The sequence below is a fragment of the Notolabrus celidotus genome, chromosome 5 (genome assembly GCF_009762535.1).
Source record: "Notolabrus celidotus isolate fNotCel1 chromosome 5, fNotCel1.pri, whole genome shotgun sequence".
Classification (NCBI taxonomy): Eukaryota; Metazoa; Chordata; class Actinopteri; order Labriformes; family Labridae; genus Notolabrus; species Notolabrus celidotus.
This window is the reverse complement of record NC_048276.1, coordinates 32800513-32807692: the sequence shown is the minus strand read 5'-3', so window position 1 is coordinate 32807692 and position 7180 is coordinate 32800513.

Sequence of the window (7180 nt, the reverse complement as noted above, 5' to 3'; positions counted from 1 at the left end):
TCCACAGTGAAATTTCCTAATCCCAGCCACATGCCACCATGTACACTGGCTGCATACACTCAGAGGAGTCGGCCACAGAGCTCCCAGTGGGCGTCAGTTTTCTGTGATTGGCAGGGTAACTCCCTTCATCACTCCACCAACAAGAGTGACAACAAAACTACAGACTTTATCAGCCCTGGGTTCATGATTGGTGAAGATCTTGTCAGTGTAAATTCTGGTAAGTATGAGGAGGGGGAATGTCCAGGAAAAGTCCTCCTTTTGTTTTGCAGGAGGTGCATCTATTGAGGGGGCCAGCGTGGCCTGTGCAGCACCCTTGCTGTTTTTGTTTTCAGCCCTGAGAACATTTGGGATTTGCGTCAGGCCTCACAAAGAAATCCCTCAATTGCGTTTCCCCCGGTCCCCTCCCCCCCTCACTTCCAACCTGTATGGCTGCCTCACATTTGCATTAAAATGAAGAGCTGCGGGGACAACGTGTCTTTCCTATAACCTGGCTTAAGAAACTTTTCATATTAGTGCAGCATATTTCCATGCCCTGTTATGATACAGGACAGGTCCTGAATTTATAAGATGCCCTGCAGAAATGGATACGGATGCTGCTGACTGCATGCTAATGACGGGAGCAGGAGATGGTAGAAAATGAAGCCTGTATTTATTTGACTGCAGAGACTATTCAAGAATCTGAAAGGCTAAAGGCCAGACTAAATTATGTATGGTACCATCATAAAATCATCAGCTGGTGTTCCTCCTTCATTGTTAAATGTTTTACACCCTAGCAAATTAGCAGCCGCTTCAGGGCTGCACACAAAACTTTTACTGTAGGCAAAACAGTCATCATCATCAATCAGCATCTTTGTTTTTGGGTAAAGTAGGATGCCCAAAATGTCAGCTTCAGTGACTGGAACTAGCTGAGGTGACACTGAGAGCAGACAGATGGTGAGCCTTAATATAGTATAAAAGGTGACTCATATTACATTTGAACCACAGTACGGTTGTCTTAAACGAGGACTCATAGTTGCACTTTCTGGCAACTATGAGATGTATTCATTTTTCAGCGACAGAGGTTGTAGCTTTACCAAGCGGCAACCTCCTGCTCCAAGAATTTAAGCCAATGGGTCAGTGTTAAAAACTGCAGATCATCAAGTGTCTGCTTGAGGCTGGCTCCGGAAGTACCAGAAACCACATACACATAAATCCAAAAAAGAAGCTGACCTTTACAGCAGAGATAAACATGTTTACAGCCTGGTACAAAAGACCAGTGTAGTCTGGATGGCTCATTTCTCCATTCGCACACACTGTACAGGGGTCAATCATTTCATAACGCGGCAATTTCGAAGACATTAAGATTATGAGTTTTACATTACGAGAGGCACAGCCGACTTGACTGACAGCTGGGAACACTGTAGCGGTTGGCTAGGAGGCTCAGAGCCCGCCTCTTTAACTCAAACTAGCTTGACAGAAGTTATGTTGGCTGTTTTCGAAACGGCCTGCTACATACTACTTACTAATGTAGTAGGCAGTAGGTATTGCCTACTACATACTGCGTTTGAATTTAGTATGTAGTATGACTGTTCTGTTCGATCTGTGTTGCAGTACACTGAGCCAGACGTCACTGGATTTCCGGTTTCGGAAAGCCGAAGTGAACAACGGCCAAGCTGATAGAGAAACTGCTTCTTTAGCATCACTTATGATTTGAAAAGTTAGGAAGTGGTTTATATGGAATTTATTAATTTTCACAGCACCTAAAAACTGAGTTCTCCCAGTCAAAAAAGAAGAGGAAAGAAAAAACGGAATGAGCGCAGTGCATTGTGGGAAACGTACGTGGCAGACTGGTCCGATGCATTGTGTGAAATTTTCCTGAATCAGTAGACATCCAGGGAGTTTTGGCATACTGCAGATTTTGCTCTTGTTCACACACTACTTACTATATCCTGAATTTTGGCCAAATCAGCACGTACTGCTAGTATAATTGGCGGTTTTGAAAACAGCCGTTGACTTCATCTTTTCCAATATGGCCGCCAACGAATGGCATCAAAACAGCGCTACAGAAACAGATGGGTGATGTCACGGGTACTACGTCCAGTATTTATACAGTCTATGAGCTTTATACAAACATTGTACAGACTTGATGAAGGAAAAATAACATGTTTAAAAACAGGTTTATTACATTAAGACTACAGAGAATCAAAAAGTACAAGAAAACAACACCTCATATTTTTTATAAAAACAGCTAAATCTGTTGGGATGATATTGTTTCATATTGATAAGAAGTCAAAGAGCAGAGATGGGTCTTCAACAATGATTTCATTAAATAGTGAGAACAGATCTTATTCACAGTGGTCAGCTGTTTCACAGTTCAGCGGCAGCTACTACAAAGGCTTCTAACTTTCCGCAAGTTTTAGGCATAATGTGAGCATCAGCTGCTCACATAAGAGCAGCTGATTGGTTGACCTCAGTGCTCTAGCTGGAGCATGGACATGAAGAACTTTGGCTAATTAAGTCGATGCATATCCTTTAAGGTATCTATAGGTCAAGATAAAACTTTTTTTTAAATGGATCCAGTGACGGACTGGAAGCAGGTGGAGAGAGAGAGCAGCTCGGGTGTGATGTGGTCCTTCTGTTTCTGTCCAATCAGCAACATTTTGAACGAGCTGCAGGTATTAAATAGATGACTGGTCCAAGCTCACATACAAAGAATTACAATCAAGGAGACAAGATGTTATTTTAGTTTAGTTTAGTTTAGTTTAGTTTAGTTTAGTTTAGTTTAGTTTAGTTTAGTTTAGTTTAGTTTAGTCTAGTTTAGTTTAGTTTAGTCTAGTTTAGTTTAGTTTAGTTTAGTTTAGTTTAGCTTGGTTTAGTTTAGCTTAGTTTAGTTTAGTTTAGTTTAGTTTAGTTTAGTTTAGTTTAGTTTAGTTTAGTTTAGTTTAGCTTAGTTTAGTTTAGTTTAGTTTAGTTTAGTTTAGTCTAGTTTAGTTTAGTCTAGTCTAGTCTAGTTTATTTTAGTTTAGTTTAGCTTAGTTTAGTTTAGTTTAGTTTAGTCTAGTTTAGTTTAGTTTAGTTTAGTTTAGTTTAGTTTAGTTTAGTTTAGTTTAGTTTAGTTTAGTATAGTTTAGTTTAGTTTACTTTAGTCTAGTTTAGTTTAGTTTAGTATAGTTTAGTTTAGTTTAGTTTAGTTTAGAAAACTTGAATGTCCTCCAAGAGGCGATTTATGAAAACATGTATCACCCGCTCTAAATCTCTAGGAGGGAGGGGTCCTCACTTTAGCTTTCAGTCTCCATTAAAAGAAGAAATCTGCCTGTCAAATTTGAAAACACTGGTGCCGGTTTGGCCAAGGGGTTTAGTCACGGGCCCCATCTACAGAGGCTACAGCCTTGAAGCAGGTTGACAGGTTCAGTTCCAACCTGAGGCCCCTTTCTCACATATCCCCCCCTACTCTCTCTCCCGGTTTCCTGCTCTATGCTCTGTCCTGTCCTCTCTGAATGAAGGTGTTGAAGCCCCAAAATGAAACTTAAAGAAAACACTCAAAATAATCAGAACGACTCTAAATGAAAGAGTGAATACTAAAACCTAAAGGACCGACAATACTCGCATCCAACCGCTCAGGGTGTCCAATCATAATGACCTCAGTCTTTTTCTTACAGTATGTAAGCTGAGGCAGTTTAGGCTGAACCACGATTCAATGTCTTCTAGAAAATTAAGCAAAGGCAGCAGTGAACCCTGACATTTCAGTTTCAAAGGCAGGTATATTTGTACATCAACAGAAAAGCTTTATACTTCAGGCTTGCTGAGCTTAATGTGTCCTGTGAAGGGATGAAAATGACAGTCAGAAAATGAAAAGTGCACCTGTCCTTCAAAAAACCCTTCTGTAGGAACTGTAGGATTTGTGTAAAATTGAAATGCCTTCAAATGCTCTGAGAGGTTTTTGATGGACGGCTGCATCTGAAGCCTGAAGCTTACAGCAGTGGGAGGAGTCACTCTCTCTCCTGGCAGAGAAGAGAGGAGGGGTTTTAGGATTATAAGAATCAGGTGTGACCGTTGAACCGTCTTTGTCTGTGACCATGCTGCCACTGCACTGCTGAAAGCCTTCGTGTGTATAAATCACAAAGAAGCACTTGATAGAATTCAGCTTGTTTAATCCATCAATCCACTGTAGATCTAGTATTTACTGAAGCCAGATGTAACTGGTGCAGGGTGCAGTGGTTCCTGGTTTGAGTACTTGGCCAGGCAGGAGCCTTTCTGTGGAGAGTTTTTCCTCATGCATGCGTGGATTCTCTCTCTCTACTCCAGGCGACACTGGATGGGAGAGGGGGTAAAGATGATGGATGGATAGATGCAGTGGTGGACAAAGTACACGTCTTCATTACTTAAGTCAAAGTATAGATCCTCCTGGTCAAATATTACTCCAATACAAGTGAAAGTTGTTCAGTCAGATTATGACTTGAGTTAAAGTCCTGGAGTACTTGTTTTTAAAAATACTTAAGTATTCAAAGTACTTTTAAAATATCTCTAAACATATTTTCACAAAGCATGAGGTCAGTCAAGAATGCATGGGTGTACATTCTGCTCCGTTCTGTTTATCTAGAAAACATGATTTCATATCTAAAAAGTCTACCATGAAATATAAACTAAGTTACTACAAGCACAGACAAGTTTACAATGTTCATCTGGAATCAAAGCAGTGTGTTAGCTCCAGACCTCCACATGCTTTCTCAGGTTAGATGCTGATGTTTTGTCGGCTGTGATGAAGTTTGTGTGGTAAACAGATCAGAGATTTACATCAATACAAACAATCATTCTTTATTTCAAAACCTCAAACGTGGGTTTAAAATATGGCCGTGGTGCTCAGGTAGAGACTCATCATCCTTCTCAGTCAGAGCCATCATCACCACGACTCAATGAACAAACTGATCTGAAGAACGTTTGATCTGATCTATGCTCAGCTGAGGTACGGCAACACCACTGAGACAAACCAAACACAAGGACACCCACAATTTACAGTCTTTGGGATCTGATTTCAGAAAAGAAACTTCATCAGCTGACTTCAAAGCAAAAGTAGTGATTAACTAGAGCACTGATAGAAATGTAGTGGGGTCAAAAGTAATAAGTTCTCCCAAAAATAATATTCAAGTAAAGTACAGATACTCAAAAACTGTACTTAAGTACTGTACTCAAGTGAATTTACTGTGTTACTGTCCACCACTGGGTAGATGTAACTGCACACATTTGATTGTAGGGATATTTTTTTCACCCATGCAAGCATATTTCACAATAAGAGGTAAGCGTTTTAGCAAGAGTTAATCTAGGTGCTAACACCCAGCTAACATGGCTTATCTACTTTAGTAAGAATATAAAGTTTCACATGCTGTGAAATTTGTTAAATTGCTATTTTGCCAAGAGTTCGATGAGAGCACTGACCCTGTTTTCATAAATCTGGTTTCATTGAAGCTTCAGCCAACATCCTGTTTTACTTAGCAAAAAGAGTGGACACAGGAAAACTATTAACTTTGGCTGTTTTTGAAACCACCTACCACAGACTACCTTCAAACTGCATTTGAAGATAGTATGTGGTGTGACTGTTCTGTTGGATCTGTTCTGCAGGATGGGGTTCTCCAATTTCGTGAAGCGGAAGTAAACACCGGCCAAGCTGATCGCAAAACTGCTTCTTTAGCATCACTTATGATTTAAAAAATTAAGAAGGGTTTCATATGGCACGTAATAATTTTCACAGCACCTAAAAACTGAGTGCCATATATGGAAAGAAGAAGAAGCGTAACATTAGCGCTGTGCATTGTGGGAAACAGTGCGTGAGGGAGACTGGTCCGCTGCATACTGAGACATTTTCCTCTATCAGTACGACATCGGGGTAGTTTCGGCATACTGCAGATTTTGTTCTTGTTCACATACTACATACTGGATTTTGGCCAAATCAGTACATACTACTAGTATAGTCGGTGGTTTCGAAAAGAGCCCCTCCTGACGTACAGTCATCTGACTTCTTCAACCAAGTGATCTCAGGTGCCAACACGATGCATGAAACTGAAATGTAGGAGGATGATTAGTTGCTCCGGTATGAGTGCCCTTATTGTAAATTGAAATGCATCTACATAATACAGCACCATTTTGACTGTATTCATGTCAAGTGTTAGTTCCTGTCAGTGATCAGTCTTTATCAAACTTTGGTACAGGAGGCCTCCTCTGCAGTTTTTCCTTCACCTTTACCTCAAACGAACGAGAAGCCTCTCCTCTTCAAGCACATTTGGAGTTGTGATTTTTCCAAAGACTTTGTTCTGCAACAAGTTTAAGTCATTGCATCGTTGGTTTTTGCTCAGTGTTGCATTATGTCACAGGAAGTCTTCATGTGGCTGGTTTCACATGTTCAGAGACCCCTTCTCAGCTGTGAGAGGAAACCACACAGCATATTCTGTACCAGTTCAGTGCACCCTGAGTTTAGTGCTTCAACAGATACATTTAGCATCAACACTAAGTGGATATTCAAATTTACACATAATGTGGGTAAAAATTCCCTTTGAAAATCATCTCTAGTATCTGATGATATTTGAGAGAACATAAAAACCAGACCCTCTTTGGATTACTCAGATCTTTTTATACTGAACCCTGTAGTAAACACGTGAATATATGAGGGCTCATAAAGAAGACAGCTTCATTAACTCAGCTTGTCAAAGATTATTAAAGAACTTTTAAATAACCTCACAGCCTAAACCAGCAGACAGAGAACTTACATATGCATGCACCTCATTAATCCTGAACCTTAAAGAGCTTTAGTATTGAAAAGGCATCTTTAAATAAGAGGCTTTTATGTCTCATGTTATGACCTTTAACTTCAACAGCTCTCATTATGAACTCGAAGAGTTGAGTTTTTTTAATTATTATGACTTAAAGAGTATTAACTTTCTTTCATCTTGGCCCTCGTCCATTTCTGGCTCAAGCTTGTAATCACTAGTTTTGGCGTACACGTCCTTTTTACTCAGCTCACCTAAAAAATAATGACGTGTTGATGCTTCATACTGTGGATATGAGAAAATCCCCCACTGAAATATGGCTCCCTCTGCTGCACAGTTTCTCAACAACACCTCCGTGCTCTGGTTTCTCCAGCTGTCAGTGCAAAACTGTGAATGACGGGATCATGGATGGTGAGCGGTTGAATCTAATTTGCATAATGACC